At 49.1% G+C, this 20,340-nt stretch overlaps 1 protein-coding gene across 1 annotated transcript in view; it reads right to left on the reverse strand.

The window, feature by feature from the left end:
• LOC128712611 (uncharacterized) overlaps window positions 1-20,340 on the reverse strand; it is an 81,862-nt gene that overhangs the window by 35,436 nt on the left and 26,086 nt on the right. The window lies entirely within an intron of this gene.

Below are 20,340 nucleotides of genomic sequence, written 5' to 3' on the forward strand. Positions count from 1 at the left end.
TTCCCTTCCCAGCTGTCATGGCGCCTGGCAGATTTCCGGAGCGTGGTGCCTACCAACGTTTCGTTTCAGAATCCAAACGCTTTGCCGCACTGCTTTAATCACGGGTAAAGCGTAGGAATTCTAAAACAAACCATTAGCGAACGCAGCGTGACTTGCACGATAGACCAAGGATTTTTTTTGGTTGGTTTGTCTATCCACGGGGACGCCATTATGGATATTCGTTTTTGGCTGTCTCCACTCTTTCAGCCCCATTCTTGCTGTCACTCCCGCACAGCTATTTTTTTTTTTTATTTTTGCTTATAGCTCACTGTAGTCCACACCATGCTACTGGTGGTACAATCTATTTTTAAGCTATCCGCAACCAGTGACCGCTACTTATAGTTGGTGGCTTCTCGGATGCTTTGTCTTTCGCCACCGTGCGAACTCTGCCGTCCGTTGTCGCGGTTGTGCTTGTTGCTTTATCACGGAAGGTTCACCATCATGTCGAGCTTTCGGGAAGGGGGCAGCAGGCTATATTTTGTTGTGGTTATGTAGTTTAGCCTTCCGCCTTCTTAATTACTGCACATCCACCAAGGCCCTTCCACACTCGAGTCCACCCAGCGCCGAATAAATGGTTAATAGTCTTCACGCATTCACGATACGAGTGCACAGCACAATTGGGTGTGATTTCGTTGGTTTTTTGTTTCGCTTTTTTTTTTTTGTTGGAAATTAATTTACAACTACCATGCAACCTACCTCCAGCAGATTCGGCGAGTGTCATTACGAGGGCCAGTAGCAGCGCCCTCAGTGGGCTCATTAGTTTCATGACTACTAAAGCTGTGTCGTACGAACGTGCTGCGAGCTTGCGAGTTTGAACGATGCCATTCAGAGCCTGTTGCCACCGCCTCCCTTCCCTCCTTTCCCCTCCTGCCCGGCGCCCTTCCCTTTTCACCACACACACACGACAGTAGCAGATCCGTTCACGCACACGCTTGCGGAAAATAAAACCGGTTCTACTGCCCGCTGCGAGTGTCTTCTGTGGAGCAAGGTAACATCACGCACGTTCGTCTGTGTCTCTCGTTCTCTCTCCCTTCCTCTTTCGCTGTGTGTATGTGTTTGCGCTTTTACGAGTTGCAACTGTCAGACGAATGTACTAATCCACGCCCGTACACGTCAATTTTGCTAGCCGGTCTGCCGTGCTCAGGATGCTGTGTTGCGCACGGAACGAGCGATAAACAGTGTTCTGGTTTTGTTTCCGTTTAAGCTATAACTAGTTGAGCAGCGGTGCCAATCACGTCTCGGGCTAGGAACACTGGAGCAGTTACAACAAGTTCTTTATCTCGAATCTGTTAGACATAACCGGGGAGGGGGAAAAAATCAACCATCAACCGAGTTACTCTTTCGGGGCTCGTGTGGATTGGCTGCTGTGCGATTATCCACGACACGCACACACGTATACACACACGAGACACATATGCATCAGCTCTGCGGACTCTTACGTATGACGCTATCGAAGGCAGCGGCGCTCTATGTACACAAATTACATTACATTACTATTAACAGCAGCAGTTCGTAGAGAGGCAGCTGCCCGCTACATTCGATATCTGCCGCATCCAGCTAACGATACACATACACACACACACGTACAGGCACCAACACACTGCAGCCAGAGACAGAGAGATGTGATAAAACTAACGCGCACACAGTACACACGCGCACACGTACAGGAGTTAGATACGAGACGATGAAACCTGTTTAAAAGATGCTACCACCACCGACTACTGCTACTTAGTACGCTAGGTTCGGTTAGCAGCTACCGCTGCGCGTAACCGTTTATGCTGATTAGTTGAATGATGGAGGAGACTAGACTGGCTGTCAAGCGTCAAGGCTCCAAGCGTGTTCGTCCCCCTCGGAGGACTCGCTGCGACGTGCTATGGAAAGAAAGGTGTAATACAAGCCGCACACACCGCTAAACGACTCTGCCTGCCAGGAATAGGGGGGGTTTTTTCCCGAGTGTCTTTTAAACAGTCATGTCTATCGTTACTCAAGTCACTGAAATCCGTAATCACTGAGCAGCCAGGGTTGCGCGTAGTATCGGCAGACCCAACCGCAGCGTGTGTACACGGTGTGACACAAATGCCGTCGCTACCGTCATGGCGCTACAGGGTGGGCGACTGTCGAGCGATACTTCGGTTGCAATGCAGCACTTGGCAGCTAACAACCGAATCGACGAACCGAAACCGTTCCGAATTGCCGCAGGATGTCGGTCCCGGTACGGGCAGTTCGCCACCGACTGGAGCGTTTCTCGCAGCACCTTCGCTTTGTACGGCCGCACATTAACCGACGGTTGACCATTATTACCAATGAACCGGCTTACCTGCAAAGAAAGAAGGAAGGGAAGATAGTTTAGACTAAATGCGATAGATGGCAGCAATGCATTGTACAACTAAGAGCAGTTTCGAACCAGTGAACTCCATTCGGGTTTTGGGGCTTTTTTTTGTTGTTCTTTCTTCAACAACACACACACAGTCAACCCACGCTTCACGAAATCATTACGTACTGCTACGATGGTGTACAGAGAGACGAGAAGAGAGAGTGAGAGAGAGAAAAGAAAAAATAGCGAGCAGGCAGCACCTCGCTCTAGATTCGACGTATCCAGACAATCACCAATTATCTCGATTGTATCGTTCGAGTTTACAGTCCACTGACATCGTGATGCAGTGATACTCTTTTTTCGCTTTCTTTTCGTTTGTTTCGTCGCCTCGCCAGGTTCACCGTGCCCGGGTTGGGTTTTAGTGCCACCGTGAGGATTAGTAGGACAGTGGGCAGAACACTGTGTTGCCGTACGTCTAGCACGCTCCGGCCCATGACTGGAATATGAGATGCTTTAGCACTGCTTCTCTGTTTTTTTTTTTGTTGTGTTTTGTCGTCCTGTACTCAGTGGAGCGACTCGGGGCGGTAAGTTTTGCAAAGTATCCGCGCGTCTGCCCGATTATGTTTGCTGTCGGTATAAATCAACCGAGTGATATATACGGTTGCATGCTGACGTGCCGTAGATAGTGCTGCTGGCGGGTAACAGCAGTAGTAACCGCTCAGTTACAGCTGAACAACAACAAACAGCAAAAACTCCCCAACACTATGGGATGCCCATGCCCTACTTTGGGCGTCCCTCGTGAAACGTTGTAGCTGTGGTTACCCTGTGTGTCTCTTTGTTCGTTTTTTCGCCCCCCCCCCTTATTTGCCTTTATTTGTCGCCCTCAGCGAAAATTTCTCTTAATGCTCCGCATGACGAGCTTCGAGGATTTTATTCTGCAGCGCTACCGCAATCGGCTCCACCGATACTACCACCGATGCCAATCACTATTTCACATTCGCATGTCTATGCGCGTGTGTGTCTCACATTCATACCGAACGTTTCTTGCTGCCTTGACAACACGAAGACATTGGCGATGTGTAATGGTGAACAAAAAGAAAAAGAAGAGCGATGGAGGTGGCCTCGATCAACTACTATACCCATTACCGGTCAATGAGTGTGTGGGCGCACTGGGTTGGATAATGATGATGGTGGTTTGAGGCCTCATGACGGGGAAGCCATTTTGCGAGCGTAATTGGGTGACTCAGTGATGGGCGCGTGGGCGACAACCTCACGGTCCCGGTCAGCTTCATCAACATCCCGGTCGTAACGTAAAGCGTCGCAACGATAGCCCACACCAACTTATGCAGCGGTGTCTCCTCAAACCGCGATGTGGTTGGAGGGTGTTGTGCAGTAGGTCCCGCGTGTGGAGCAACAACAACAAAAAAGGGCCTCCGGTGACGTCGTTTTTTCCACGTACAATTCCCGAACAAAGTTCGCTTAATGACGTCGCACCGATGCCCCTTGCCTGCTTGCTTGCAGTTGGCAGTAATGGCAGTGCATCGGGCGAGTGATACGGATGTGGTAGCGCTTTTTTTATTACCGGATCAATGCACATCCTGTCGTCCCAGCCCGGGCGGGCAACATCCTGTCGTTCGGCGGAAGCGACCGAACAACCAATGTCAAATCATCCGTCGAATGTAGGTCGTCCATTTTTAATGGCGTATGATTGCCGCTGTAACTGACATAGTGTAGGAAGTGTACGGCATGGAGGAATAGTATGCAAAAAAAACCCCCCCTCCCCCCACCCCCATCGAGTGCCACTTAAAGTGGCACACTAATTGATTCTTGATCCCTTCGGCTGACGGTTGGACGCAGACGTACCCGTGTGTGTGGGGGGGGGGGTAGACTCTGTTGTGCTCCACTCTGTTCCACAAAACCCCTCCCACACACGCGCCTCGCAACGAGCGAAAGCTAATCCAGGATACGGAAGGTACCAGTACGGATACCGGCAAGCACAGTGCATCAGATCGGCTTTCGCCTTTGTTTGCCGACTGCAAATATTAATACGACGAACTAAAGGCTTTTTGGTCGAGTTTTGAAGATTTCCTTTGCGGTGCTGCCGCTTCCCGGTTTGTGGGTTGGTCGTGTTGAACGAACCGTGAAGTTGCATGCGGACTTGCATGTGCCCCGGCCGCTCATGTGTGCGCGCCCATTCCAGAGGTTTATTGTAGCAATTAAAAAGTTGAAGAACTCGGAGGAGAATACAGCATTGGGGTCGGGCGGGACGATAACCGGCACCGGGCAGGTTACTGATATCGATCAGATAACATTTGCATGAGAAAGGCAAACACACGGCCCACCCGCTACCACAGTTGGATTTTAAGGGCAAATGGCGTCAACCTACCGTGATGTTATTTCTTGGACTTTGTTCCTCTTTTTTCTGGGTTTTGTTTTCAGCTGTTTGTTGTTGATAGAGGCCGAGATGTAGGGGCGTACCAGCAGTTCCGTTTGCTGCTGTACGTACACGCAGCAGTGCAAACATTCTCACATTTCCATCCGAACAACCTCAACAGGCGTTTAATAGGAGCTTCCCACGATAGTTATGCACCTCATGTTTAGGTATCTGCACAGCAAAAGACCATCACGTACAGCAGGGAGGCGTTGCCAATGGAACTACGCTAGACACGCCAAGGGATAAGGCGCTCGGTGTGTTGAGGTTGAGGAGAAGACAGTGGGTGCGAGAGGGAGAGGAGAAAAAACACACACACACACTCAAACGTAAAAGGTTCATCCGTAATTGAGATCAAGGCAGCACCACTGGCAGGTGGTGCCGGTAAGAGTGTACGAAGGACGGGGATGACTCCGGTAACTGCGGATGCGTCTCCCCCCCCCCCCCCCCCTTCACCCCTCCCCCCCTCACGTGAGCAGCGACAGGTGAAATGTGTGTTTCGGTGCGTGCTTTCGGGCTATGGTCTGTTCGATGAAAAGGCAGGAAGTCACTGAAGGCTTCTATAAATACTCCTAACACCAGCCCCACACACACACACACACACACACACACACACAATAGGTTGGTGCCGTGCGGAAGAGGGTGATGGTGTTTGTTGAGAAAAATGAACAGGTGGAGCAGAGTGGGAGGGGCGGCGGGAAACAAAAAGCAACGCACACGAAGAAGAGCTACTATCGTGTCAAGACCGCCCAAGAGGAATACAGGTGTGTGTGTGTGTGTGTTATGCCGCACTGTTTTGGCAGGTGCAAATGAAGGTAGGGCCGTATCGCAATGCGAAACAGGTAGATATCCGTAGCACTTGGGAGGAAGCAGCAAAAAAAGAAGGTTAGGCAGAGATGTGGAGTGAACAAAACAACAACAACACAAAATCTGTCATTATGACAACGAAAAGCCTAGTCGGGCCTGCAGCCACAACAGCAACTACTGCGACACATTATCACAATTGGGCACTACACTCCACCCTCATGCATCCTCCTCCTCCTACTCCTCCGCCGTCACACAAAAGAATACAATAGCACTAGCGCTGTGTGCAAAAAACCATGCACACCGTCACAGGCCCATAGTTAACGGTTCCTCCCTTCCCTCCCACCGCCCTGTCGTGTACCACCCGTCACTGTAGGGGATCTGGAGCATCCGAAGTGAGATGTGGCAGCGGGCAGTAGGTACACAAAACAGTGCAACCAGCTGCCCGGGGACGGGCCCGGGCTACACAAATCCCCAAGCCTCGGCGAGTAGCTCCGTAGCTCGGTAGCAATTGACTATATCCATGAAATATTTTTAGCTCAAGCGGTGGCAAACAATACCGCGCCATCTACGTGTATGTGTGTGCGGATGTCCCTGTTTTTTTTTGCTTTCTCCTGCGGTTCATTGTACGGGGGAGTTGGTGGTTTCCGCTCCCTCCCGTCGCCTTCAGTGTGCCTCGGTGGTGTGCCATATTTACTGCCGTTCTGCCATTTTCTAAAATGGCCACGAAAAATCAAGAACCAACGGCACACGGTGTGCGGAGGTTTCGATAGCTTGCACAAGCCTTTGCTACACAATAACCACCACTGATTAAGCCTGAGGTCTGACGTTGGCTAAAGCACTCCCGAGCTTTCGTTTTTTTTTTCGTGCTAACTCTGGGCGCACTCTGCCACCCCGATGCGGTGACAGGCGTGAACTGTGTGGGGTGTGTGCTATGGTGTGCGCTCGGTACAGCAGAGACTTCTTAACCCGTTGTGTGAGCCAAGAGAGCTGAGATGGGTGAGAAATCCTAATGCGAATAGCCCAAAATCGCACCGCCAGCCGTAGCCTTCAAGAATTCTTTCGGAGAAGCTCTTCAACTTTTAGAACAGAGCAAGGCTTTTAGCATTAGGGCTCTATTTCCTCACCCTGTTGGGATATTCCGGTGACGGTGTTTTGTCGTACTGCTTAAATTATTCTACATTTTCGCACCCTGAGCTCAATTTCAATTGATACTTAGACTAGTAGCCATTTTTACTGGAATTTTAAGACACTTTCGCAATATTTCGTCTGTTACGCTTGTAGTCGACAGAGAACAAGGTCAATTTTCTAATTCAAACTGCATGTGGTTGCCACATCTTCTGTCACGACACTTACACCAACACCTTCAATGTCCAAAAACAATCTTGCCAGAATGCAGATGGTTATTAGATATTAAAAAAACAAATTGGGCGCTTAAAATAAAGGTTCCGAAACGAAGTTGCTCAAACATCATCCCCGAATACCTTATCCCGGGCACACCTTTGTCCATAAGCCTTCGGTCGGCAACGGTAACCCAACTTACAGCGACTTTAAATTGTTGCGGTGCGGGTTGTTGCTATATTTTGTGAACCTCAATTTTTGTACACTTTTTGCTGGTGCTGTTGTTGCTTTTGGTTGGTTTGGTTCTTCTCACGGATCGGACGCTCCCCCCTCCCCCCTTCCCTTTGCCCCCCAACAACCCTTTTTTTGGGACAAATTTCGAACCGAAACCATAATTGGCTCAACAGCGCAAGTGTGACATGGGATGCGTTAATTTCATTTATTGTCCTTTTTTACCCCAACCACCCAACCTCCCTCCCACTTTCCTTCCCTTCACAACACACGGGTTTAGCAGGAGTTTTTTTTTAATGTTTAAAAAGGGTAGGCCGGTTTGTTTTGTTGCGTTCGAACAAAAGCCGAAGGGTACCGTCACGGTGTGTTGCAAAGAAACTGAACGAGAGATATTTCGGTTGGTAAATATTAAAAAAAAAAACCCCACCCCGGCCCTAGAACCAGAACCTCCACCATCTTCTGGGGAGGGGGTATGGCAACAACAACAAAAAAAACAGAAACGAAGGAAAAATACGGAAAAAAGGCTTAATTTCTGGGCGCTGTAGGGAACGCATAACCCTACATCTGCTCACCCCGCCGCCAGTACCCATTTCCACGTTCCGGCAACATCCGGCCACCGGTCGGCACCGAAAGCAGCCGAAGTTGTCGTAGTCCAATTAGAAACTTAAGGCTTCCCAGGGGGTATTTTAATTTTTCTTTTCGGCGCGCCTTTGCAAATTGCTTTCTCGCTGTTTTGGTGGATCGGCCAGCCCAAAAACCGTGGAACATTTGAAGGGTCTTAAACACCAGGGTTTTTTTCCCCTAGTGCTCGTCTTCCTTCCCGCACGAAGTTTGCGAAACATTTTGCATCGATAATATTTATCAAAATGGTGACATCGGAGGTAGAGAATGATGAACAAACCAGAAGCAAACGAACCAGAAAGGTGCTGCCAAAGCTGTGGTTCGTCCGCTGGAGGGTTTTTCTTTCGGTTCTTTATTTGGCAGCGATTGTCCTTCCTGCTGTGATTAAAGCGCACCGGCCCTGGCTGATGGGTTCGGTTTGCAAAAATGGATTCATTTTAATTAACTCGAGCCGAAATAACCAAAAAAAAAACTGCGGCAGCGCTCCGTTTAGATGTCTGCGGGGACCCAAATGTTGCCTTCCTGCTGCTGCTGCTGCTGCTGCGCCTGTGCTTTGCAAACGACTTAACAACGTAAATGAATGCTTATTAAATTTATTTGCGGCACAGGTCTTCATGATCGCAATCAGCTTCAATTAAAAAGGAACAATGTCCGGGTGGGGAGCGGGTCAACACATACACAGCCACCCACACGGTAGCGCCTGCGACGAGCGGTACATGTGCGCAGTTCGTAATGTAATTATCAACGACGGGTTGGCAACACTGCCGCCCGGACCGCGTACCACGCGGGCGTGGCGCTTTAACCGAAGGATCTGTCAGAATGAACCGGAAGAAAATTAGTAAACTTTTGCTGGCAAACCGAAAACAAAAAAAGAAAAATACCCAGCACCCACAAACTCCGAACATACGAGTGAGTGTTGTGTGCTGTTAATGTTTTGCGACAGATAACCACGGCTGCTGCTGCACGCTAATGGGAAGTGGGTTGGGCCTGTTGTTTGGTTTGGCCGTTTAGTTAGTGGTAATTGTCGGGAATTATAATAAAACGTATAATGCTTTTATGTGCGCAATATCCTTACTGTCGAAACGGTGGCAAATAAACGTAAAACGGGGAGGACAACACGCGAAACGAACTCGCCCATATGTAGACGCGCTTCCCTAATTGCATTGTGTCACACGTCGTGGCAAACGGCACCAAAAGCGCACATTGGGCATTGGGCTGGGACAAAATTCAACAAATCCACTTTCAATTAGTCGGACACTTTGGAGCGTTTTTTTATTCGATAAGACCAACCTAAGAAAAGCCCAAAACAAATGGGGCTCTAACTACTCTGGTTTCTGATAACGAAGCGCTCGAAGTTAACATTTGTGAATAAAATTAAATATGGTTTTCAAACTTTAAATCAATGCAACTGTTTGCATAATGGGCCATTTTTGATGATTTTTTGTGCTTTGGGAAGGTAATTTAATAAAGTTTTCTGAATGAACTTTTGTTTTTGATTGGTGATAAATTTCTTTGAAAACTAGGACATAGTTCTCTCCAGTGACACTTGTTTTTAAACTTTGACTTGCTCTCATTATGTGAATTTCCTAGAGTTGCGTCGTCTCATTAGTATCGCATACTGGTGTAAAGTGTGTACTTTTATGTAATGAAAAAAAAAACAAGTTGCAAAAGATTTCGGGCTCGATTTTATTAAAATACTTGTTAAATCTATTTTCCTTTGGAAGCAGAAACGTGAGGTACCAGGCGTCTCCATATGGGAATAAAAATTTTATGTAATTTCAAGTATGTTGTGTATGTGGTGTGGTAAACCATACCAGCACAAAAATGAGGTAGAAGATTTATTTTGAGCCACTCTGAAAAATCTGAAGAATCACAGCAAAATTAAGTCGAATTTTGGCGATTAACGAAGAGCTTGGAGAAGTTATGGCTGTATTGGATACACTATATACAAGTCTTGCAAAGAGTATCAATATCTTTGGCTAGCGCTAATCATCGTCCAAGCAATACCAGTGAACGTCTCGTAACGTTCAGCTAACATCGTTCAATAACACCAACCTTTAAGGACCAGGCGCCCCCATTACTTCAACCGGTGCGCAATTATTCATAAAGAACGGCAAGACCATATTGCCAATAACTCAGATACAATATATATAAGTCTTGAAAAGAGTATCAATATCTTTGGTTAGCGCTAATCTTCGCCCAAGCAATACCAGTGAACGTAACGTTCAGCTAACATCGTTCAATAACACCAACCTTTAAGGACCAGGCGCCCCCATTACCTCAACCGGTGCGCAATTATTCATAAAGAACGGCAAGACCATATTGCTAGTCTATCTCTAATTGTCACACCGTTCTAATCCAAAATAACAGTAAAAACAAAATGTTTCCGAAATTTTAATTTTTTATTATGTTATTCCAAATGGTTACATTCCGCCCACTGTGCTACAGTAGATTTAAATTTGCAATTTTTAATAAAAAAAAAACACATTCGATTGCATACCTTTAGGCGCTTTGCTTTCTTTGGCCCCGAGCGCGTACGGAATTCGAAGTACGCCTGGTAGGTAGGCAATCCGCAAATAGGGCACAATAATCTTATTTGTATGCTCATCGTGTTTCGAGTCTGTCTTTTCCATTTTTTTTTCTATTTTCTGCTCGTTGCAAAATGCACACAATGCATGGTTCAATTGTTCGCTAACCACAAGATAACAATAAGCTTTGCAGGTCCGGTGTAAGAAGGGGAGGCATTTCTTTCGAACGCCATTGTGCGGTACCGGTACGAGTTGTGCCTCGATCGGAATCCTTCAAATCGACCTCTGACGAGATTGTTACCACCAGTGTGCGTGCGTGTGTGCTTACACCGCAGGAAATTTGTATGGAAATCAAGCGCTGAGGTAAAGTAGGAAAACGAAGGGCGAACCAAAAAAAAAAATAAGAAAAACAGGGCGCAGAACCGCTTCGTCCCACCCCCCCGTTGGGAGTCCTCCCGTTTGTGACTCCATTTCCAATGCCTATGGTGCGCGTGTTACGTACCTATAGAGAGCGACCATACCATCGGTTGGTGGGGTCTGCCAGGAGGTGGGAACGCCACAAGAACGCCATTGCCTTGTTGGAAATCTTGCGTTGGTTTGCGCTATTAGAAAACCCCCGGCCCTACTTATATTGGGACCGGATTTGAATCCTGGCTGTGGTGGATTGGTTTGCTGCAGTGAAATTGTACGGCACTACGTACCATTGTACGCGCTGATTGTGGCAGTCGTTGGTGCGTTTTGTCTGCCTCACCCTTACCGTGTGCAGGCGATAACCAGCAAAACCCCCCCCCCTCCCCTTCCCTCCCTCCACCCCGCACCGGTGAGGTGAGCATCTTTCCCTTTTTTTATCGATCCAAGCGCTTTAGAAGGGGAAATGCTTTCTATTGCCACCAGTACGTGGCATTTGTTATCAGACCTTCTGCGATGATGCATTACCGGGTTTGGGGTGGGCGGTTTTCCGGGTCGCATAGCATGACGAATTGAAGCCGATTTGCCCGACCTCGCCTCTCAGCCATCGTCGGGACGTGTTTCCAACAATCGCCATCTTGTCACGGCGTAGCTGCAACAAAAATAAACTAATGACGGCTTTGTTACGTCTGTCAAAAAAACAAACCCTGTCACCATTTAATTGCTTCCAGATACACGGCTATTGCGTGTTCGGTCTGCTACAGGGTAGTTAATATCTTAATCAACTCACTGCAACTGAGCTGCCCTCGCCCGGCGGGAGGAGAAGCAGCGAAACATTCCGGCAGCCTGTCAGAAACTCGGTTTGTATGTGTGTGTTGTGCCATGCGTGTGCTTTTACTTTTTACTTTTCTATCAACCCTACTCCCCTCCCCCACCCACACTCCCCTTTCCGCAACCCTAAACCAGCAGCTGATCCACATCCACGGAGATGTGTGCGTGTGCGAGGTGTCAGGAAGAGTCGACGGCTCCGCTGGCATCCAACCGTACCCGCCACCCGGTGGTACGCTGACGTAAGTGCACTTCTGCGTAGGCGTGTCTTAAAAAGCAATAATTCTTTGAAAAGTATACATTTATCACAAACAACGAAAGCGTACGCTGCGTCTAACTGCCTCACTGGCATCGCTACATTCACGCCCCCGAAATCCTCCGCCGGTCGGTGGGATCGGTTTGGGGGCCGCAATGGGTGTCGCCGCATGGGCAACATCGACCGCCTTCGTGCTGTTCTGGATTCTAGTTGTATCGCCTGGATACAACGCGCCTGAACGATACACGGCGCTGTTGGCGAACAAAGTGATGTTTACCCCTACGGATTCATTACTTCGCCCCCTCCCAGAATAACTAATAGAAAAATACGCAACTATCTCCGCATGGTACCTATCTGCCAGCGCAGTACACGGCAGATACGCTACAGATGTGTTGCTGATAACAGTGCGCGTCCGATCTATTGGTAAATGTCAAACTCCTACCAGACATACAGCCACAAGCGAGTCACTTCAGCCGACAAACAGGTGGCGAAAAAAGTACCCTTCCTCTGTTTACGGCACGAGAGTACGCAAAAGTGTTGCCAAAAACAGAGAGCATCCAGACACGGCGCCAGAAAACAGGCTCCCAACCAGTTCCGGACCTGTTGGTTGACTGAGGTGAGATGAGTAGGCGGATGGGGCATGTTTTGTGGCAGTACCTCGGCAAAACCTTCTTGTCCAATTGGAGCAGTACATCCGTCTCGGATGCTGGCATCGGTATGAACCATGCACCATCGACCCCTTGAAGCGCCTTGAAGTGAAATTCCAAAATTGCAAGCTGCAGCCACCCCCAACCCGGTGGGCAGAACGTCCCGCTGCTGGGCAGCACACACCAAGAAGGTTTGGCCCGACCTCGATGCGGTGCAGCAGGTCAGAATGCTTAGCCCCTGGGTCAGGCCAGGGGCCGGAGGGAACGGAGAACACCATAACCCCGGCACCGGTTCCTGCTGGCAGCGTAATCAACTCCGCTTTATTTGGTGTAACTCGGTCGAGTGACACCAGGGACAAAAGGAGTTGAAGTTTTGGTTTCTTAATTGGGGACAAATCTCATCGGGGTTTTAAGCGATGAGAGCAGAATCTTTCCAATGGCACAAAAGGAAAATAGCTAAATGATGGGAGGAGGGAGGGAGGGAGGGAGGGGATGAGGGGAAGGTTGCTCTCCGACGGTGTGTGTGTGTGTGTGTGTGTATAGGGAATTCTATTAGTCACCGAGCAGATGTATGCCGTTTGCTATCAAAGGAATTTTGCAACATGCAGTGCATACATTTAGGCGTGTTTGATGTGCGCTACCCCCAGTGCGGTACGCTGCATACCGTGTGGGTGCACTTATAATTTACTCTTTTCAAGCAAATAATAGCAAAATGCCAAGCAATCATGTAAATTGCGCCCTAGGTAAATATAATTGGTGGCATTTTGTTAAACAAATTGCCTACCTGTAGGCGTATTTGATTATGCATTCTCCTACAAGCGCGCGCTACAAAGTTATGCAATTCGCAGAACAAATTTGTGGCTTTTTTTTTGTTGTTGTTTTGCTCTCCTGAGGCCGCAGCTCGCAAGCACAGAACAACTTTTAATATACACAGCGCTTTCATCTGTAACTGTGTGTGCTTTTTTTTGCTCCTTGCCAGTCTCTCTCTCTCTCCTACTCCTCCTAAACAACATGGCGCATTTGCGACCGGTTGCTGGTTTGAAAACTTTGACGTTCAGCCGCCGGCTAACGCTGCTGGCCGCAGTAATGCTAATAATTCTCCGAAGTGCACCGCAGGGGAATAGATGCTACCAGTGCAATGTCATGTCTCCGATCAATTGCCATCAATTGAACAAGAAGCGCTTTTGTTTGGCAGCGTAATCACAGTGAAACAGAACGCACACACAAAAAAAAATGCCACACTCACATATGTAGCAGTTGCAAAAACAGCACCCAAAGTCCTTCCCCCCCTGCTGCTAATTGCTTTCGTGCGAAGGGATGTATAGTGGCGAGTTGTCATGCCATTAGAGCAACACAAAGAGGACCGTCCACGATGGTAGTGAGACTTTGTCGTGTGCAAATCTCCATTGCCAGATGGTGATTTCGAGTTAGAGCGTACGGGTGAGTAGGTGTGTTTGTGAGGTGGTTGTCTTTTTTCCTTTTCGGTTCGTAGTTACTCGCTGGCTGTTGTTGTGATTTAAGTGGAACGCTGCATCCTCCGGGGAGCCATTCGCACAAAAGGTAGCCGGTGTCGGTGACGCTGAAAGCGCACCTCGACCACACACCGGAGTGCTGCGGGAAATCGACTCCAGGGTGATAAGACAAGACACTATTAATGGCAGCAGAAGCGTTTCTGCGCGAACGGGTTTTTGTGGTTGATGGTGGTGACGTGTATTAAATATGTGTTCATTGCGATTCTTTTGCGCCGGGGTGTTGAACCGAAGCAAAGCTTTAAGCTGCACACGGTCGCACCCTGAGTGTTGCAAATTCCAAGGCAACACAACGCCGCGCTAGGCAGTAGCAATCTGAGGTATCTTCAATAACCGAGATAAGCGCAACTGTGCCAGCGGGTTTTAAAGCTCTGTTCCGAACTCCGTACGCCGTTGCGACGCTCAGGAAGAAGGCCAGCAACACCGGGCACCACCACCGGCTCGTGTTCGAAATCTGTACCTTTACTGGTGCGGAATAAAAGACGCTAAAGTGTAAGTGAATTGAATTGCAGTGCAGGGTTAGCGGTTGCAAAAAAATCCCCCGACAAAAAACCCGTTGAAGCGCATCGCGAAGCAGAAACTATCTTTATCTGTTCTGCCACCCGCAGGCACTACGAATGTGGTAGCAGACAGCCGAGCGTGCCGGGCTGCCCTCGTCTCCACCGCGAAACCACCAGTGACGCTTGTCAGCGGCAAATCAAAAGAAGCATCGCGCTCGTTCCCTCCCGTTCGCGGGATTCCTTTTAGCACTCGCTCGCTATCTCGCTTTCCTACACTCTCTCGCTTTATCCTGTTTTCGCTCTCGTTGCTTCTTCCTTTCTTGCATTTCAACCACAGCAGTCATAACAACAATCAAATCTACTAGGTTACGGATCGTTGCCATCAGATGAGCACTTGTGAGACTCTCGAGGAAGATCTGAGCCTTCTTGCATAACAACTCTAGTCCCATCGTGAACACATGAAGCAGTTCGGTTTGGAGTGCGGTACGGTGAAGGTTGCACGGAGGTTGCAGAATGGGATGAGTTATGCCAAGTATATGTGCGTGTGTGTGTGTGTGTTGCAGCAGAAGAATAGTGCTGGAAGGTGATGTAAATGTTCGGAATATGAATGTCATTCCAACGGCTAATCGAAGGCTTTCTGCTGCGGGTAACCCTCACATTGAAGGCCATATTTCATCACGACCGTAGCTTTGTAGCGTTACCGAGGGAATGCCAAACATAGAGTGGAAACCACACGAACACCCTGTGTCCCGCTTTCCCCCTACCACTTGCCACCCACCGTACCGCGCAGGGACGTGTGAGCTGGCTAGAGATCTCTACACGAGCCGGGATCAAAGTGTTGGGAAAGTAAACGATCTGAACGTGTTTGATTCTCCCGTTGTGGGACTCTCGGCAAGACAGGACGTAGCCGATAAATGTCGGCAACCCCTTGGCGGCACCCGGACGAAGTAACATCACCGCTCCATTCACCCGTCAAGAGGCGAGGGGGGGAGGGGGAGAGGGAACTCATCCTTGTCAAATCAGCCTGTCCGTGGCAGCACTTCATTCTGTAACGCTCGGGATAGCTCGGGATATTACGTGACGGTTGTCCTCTCCGTGCCGATGCCACAGCCTACGGGACGGGGGTTTTTTGCCTGCTCGGACAATCGACTGCGAGTGGGTGATCTTCTCCTTGCCGCCTCTTGTTCGCTCCGCTCCGGCTCAAAGGTTCGAATCCCGTCCGAACTTTCACTGGTGTGTGAAGCGTTTCGCGCATGAATGACTAACAGGCAGTGTGAAAGATTCAATAGTACTGCCGAAGCGTCTGACAGCCGAAAGCGGTGCGCTGAGAAGTGGTGAAGAATTCAAACACTGTTCATAAGTTCGTTGCTGAAAGAAAACAGAAATAGCGGGAGGGCGAAAAAAAAACGCAAAGCGAAAACGCAAAGAACACTCACAACCCAACAAAGAAACACACACACCAGTACAACAACCAAAACGGAGGCAAGAACGGTGCAAGATCTAGCGAACAAAACTGGGTAGGTTTGAGAATGTTTTTTTTTTTTCGTCCTCCCGCTCTCTGGCCCAACAACCGGGCAGCTATAATAGCACGGGGTCCAGGGAGAGGTGGTAAAGGCAAAAAAGTTTTACGATAAATTATTCCTCCGCCATAGCTGCCTTTTTCTCGTAGCGCAGCTGGAGAGTTATCGCCGATTCGGTGTGCAGCGAATATTTTGTGCTGTCCCGTTTTATTACGTTCGCTTTAGCCTGGTTTTACTTGCGGTGATATGAAGTCGCCACAATAGCAGGCAGTGCTCTGCAACGCGGAGGTAGTACAGCTTGAAGGTACTAATGCCCAATTTAGCAAACGGAATCACATTCGCCTGTCTGAGGTCTGCGAAATACACCTCCAAAGACTGGGTTCTTTGGATCAGAAGACTCTTACAGGTCGTGCGATGACCAGGCGTTACCTGGTGAGGTGTACTAAAAAAAAAAACTAAAGGCTAGCGGATGTACTTACGATCGGCAACTGTTTGAATGATGAGCGTGTGCGACATTGAGCGTAGAAGTCTTTTCTTTACCGCGCGAACGCTTCACGAGTGGGGTTAGCTATCTCTGTATTGGTTGATTGTTGCACTACCACCACCACCACCGCCCGTGCACCACGCTTGGTTGATCGTTGTGGCCGAGAAGGGCGTCCTTAAGCGTCGGTTCACGGCACCAGTCACACACTTCCCGCACGCGAGCACACTAGCACCGACAACAACCCGAAAGATAAAAAAAACCAGAAAATCACACAGCCGGGTGGAAAGTGAATTCGTTTTTGCTAAAAATCGTCTAAAAACAACCGGGAAAAAAAGGATGGCATGGCTATGTTCACGGGTGCGCAACCACGCCACGGTTATTGTATTTCACCACTTCACAAACGCATCCGCGTTACTAGACTCTAGTGCACCTGTAACGAAACGGGTTAGAGCAGCATTTCACAACACATGTACACGCGGGAAGGAATGCAGTTGCTTTGTTTTTTTTTTTTGTTTCTTGGAGGAAGAACATAGTGCCATTAGAATGTTACAGGTCCCGGACACCATATGTTGAGGTGGGCTGTTCTACATCGGCAACATCTTCACGACCACCGGGGGAGGGATCGTTAGCTCAGTTATTTTCCGACAAGTCATCGGACATCTTAACGCTCTGCGAGGGAAGATGCGGTTGCTGGTGCTAAACAATTATCACCAATTTTCCAGTTCTTCGCGTCCTGTTCGGAATCGCGCTTGAAGCACTCAACCACACTACACACCATCGAAACGCCTGATAAAGGGGCACCGCAACGGAGAGGTTCTGCACCTCGGCTTCTGATGAAAATTTTGATAACGTCAAACGGTGCACGAAATTCAGATGAAGTTTAGCACCTCCTCTGTGTTATCACTATCGATTGGAGTGGTTGCTTCCAGTACTCAACCACGCACTGTATATGGAGTTGTCACCTGCCTATCTAAGACAGCTTGCTAAGTAACCATGCATACTATAGGTCCTCCCGACACCAACGTCGAGAGTCGCTGCCACAGCACCGCACAGTCACAGTGTCCACTACCACCCCGAAAAAAAAAAGCCTCAGAGTTCCCACAGCGTACGCTTTCTTTTACTGGCAAGGGAAGTTTTAGTGTTAAGCTTCCCAGCGCAGCGGTTGGTAGGTGTACACCGTTTGTGTGGTAGTGTTACCGCACCTCAACCATCTGGTGGTTCCGAAAAATTTTGTGTTCAACACTCACGAAAGCACAACCGAAACTGGTTCACAATCTTTGCCGAGCAGCACCTGAACAAGGAGGCTGGCCCTGTGTGTGCCGTGCACTCGCTCGCGTCCGCTTACGAACGGCTTCGGCTGTTTTATCCCTCTCCAAACCTTACTCGCCCATCACCACCACTCCCCTTCCCTCCACCGCCTAGTGGTTGTGTTTCTGTGTGTAGTGGTGTACGGCACGGCAAAGCAATCCCGTGCGCCACGCTCATTTTCAGATCGCCTGAACGGAGCGTACCGACAGAAAGCCGGAGAGCTTTCGCCCTCTGACGCGGTTGGCTTTCAGGTACGGATATGGACTGCTTTTTTTTCTTCCTTTGCGTTCTTCCCCCGTTTCGCGCTACATTTTCATCTGTCCGCTGTGTGGATGCTCTCGGGTTTTGCGATTTCCCAGGATTTTGCCTTCCTTTTTTGTCTCGCTCTCTTGTGCTTGTTTTATTGGGTGGTCTTTCACAGTGGCCCTCTCGCTCTACCCGTGCTCTGTCTCTGTTCACATTCCGTCTCGTTCGGATCTGCTGCACGTAAATGTTTATCTGCGTGCACGATTAACAGAGAGAGCGAGAGAGAGAGAGTGTGTGAGTAAGTAAGACAGCACCTATGTGTGTGAGAGAGCTCAAATGGAATAAGAGTGAAAACTTATGCCCACCAACTTGACGTTATTGGGAAGCAATCAAACAACTGCCCGATAATGTCAAACAAACAAAATGTTACATTTCTGCGTGCAACATTTCCACCGAAGTTGCTGACTGAGGTGGACTTTGCAGGAAAGCTGTTCCAGCACTGGATCAGCATGCCAACGCGTCCAACGTTCCCATTTGCGTTTAGCATGGTGAAACCGATTAAGCTGCAATTCACCTGATTTCGGTGTGTCGGTGTGCCGAAGGGTTGTCAGGTTCGGACCACGTACGTGCAAAGGTATTGCCCTCTCTCTCTCACATACACACACACACACACATACCAACTTCCATTCTGGTTCCATTATCAGCCTTATCATTGTTTCATTATCGATTCGGATTATGGTTTAAATGTCGTACACAGCGTACTAACGCGCCTAACCATCAAAACTAACGCAACGTAACGCTGCCGTTGTGAAGGTGGGTAACGGGCGTGTACACACGATCCCGATCTCATTGTTTCAAACCAACCTTCCCCGGCACTGTTAGGTTTGTAGAGCCATCGGTGAAGAGTTCCATTTGTGGGGAGGAGGGGGGAGGGGGGAGGAGGAGGAGGAGGTTGAGCAAACGGGAAAGTAGTGCTTTTCACTTTCACGCCTAAATGTATGCAAACTGCGGGATAGTTTGGCCATTTAGCCACGATGGAAGATACGGGGCATCTTAATGTTTTAAGAATTCCTACCAAAAACTCCGACCAACACACACACACACATACACACGTTGCGAGGGACCGTGTGCGTACACGCGGTACACACTGTTAAGCGAACAGAAGCAACACAGCGGTCCAACATGAACAACGGCGTGTACGTACACACGGATAATGTAAACCCCTCCACTCCTTCCACTTTCTTTTCTTTATCCTCTCCCCCTTCGCACCACCCCCTTTTGGCACCACCAAGTTGTTATAGTACACTCCGAACCATAAAAAGGCCGCAAAAAATGCTCACAGAGGGCGCTCGGTTAGCACAGAGAGCGTATAGCTGCTGGAAGGAAAGCAAAAACGGGAAAAAAGGCAAACAAACGCACACACATACAGACACGCCAAAAAGTGCTGCCACCTTCCGGATGGTATGGATACCGCTCGTCAGCAAGTGTCGCACCCTACTGACTCGGTACCGGGTTTTTTCGGACGAGTTGTGCACGAAAGTTTTCGCAAGCTTTCTCGTGTTTTTTTTTGGGATTTTAGAGGTGGGTGGGAGAAGGGGGAGGGAAGGGCTTCCAGAAAGCCAGTGAACAACTTACGGCCAGCCAGCTTAATGCGCGCGTGTGTGTCTGTGTGTGGAAGCTGCATGCTGCCCGAACGAGACGAAGCGAACAAAGCGCACAGAACCGACACAGAGTTACAGGGTGGAGGGTAAGAGCGCTCCAACGCGTACATATGTACACATACATCTATATATCTTGGGAGAGATTCACTCCGAAGTTGTGATGAAGCTTTTGCTGCTCCGTGCAGCCTTTTCTCATGCAAACCATCCCCATGTGTTGGGCTGCCGAAAAGCGCGCTAGGTTTGTGGGAGTTTTTTTTTTTTTTGGTTGTTGTCTTGTGTTGGGAGAAAATTGCGCCCGAAAGGTAGGCAAGCAGGCACGCACGCACACCACTCGCGTGACGGACGCGGTGGGCGTTCGTGCCCTTTTGCTGCTGCGTTCGGCATTCGCATGCGTGTGTGTGTGTGGTGAGGGAGAGGGAAAAGGGGGGGAGGGGGGGGGGGGTTGCGTGTGGAGTTTTTGTTGTTGGTTGTTGGTTCGTGTGTTGCTGGCTAGCGCGCCCTTTCGGGAGTGTTCGTATATTGCCTGTTGGGTGAAAACATGAAGGGCGCAAGCGCTTTTCCACTCTTGTGTGTGTGTGTGTGCACGCTAAAAAACAGCACCTCCCCACCCCACCCATTCCCCTTAACGCATCGGGCAGTATAAT

Source organism: Anopheles marshallii, chromosome X, assembly GCF_943734725.1.
Source record: "Anopheles marshallii chromosome X, idAnoMarsDA_429_01, whole genome shotgun sequence".
Lineage (NCBI taxonomy): Eukaryota > Metazoa > Arthropoda > Insecta > Diptera > Culicidae > Anopheles > Anopheles marshallii.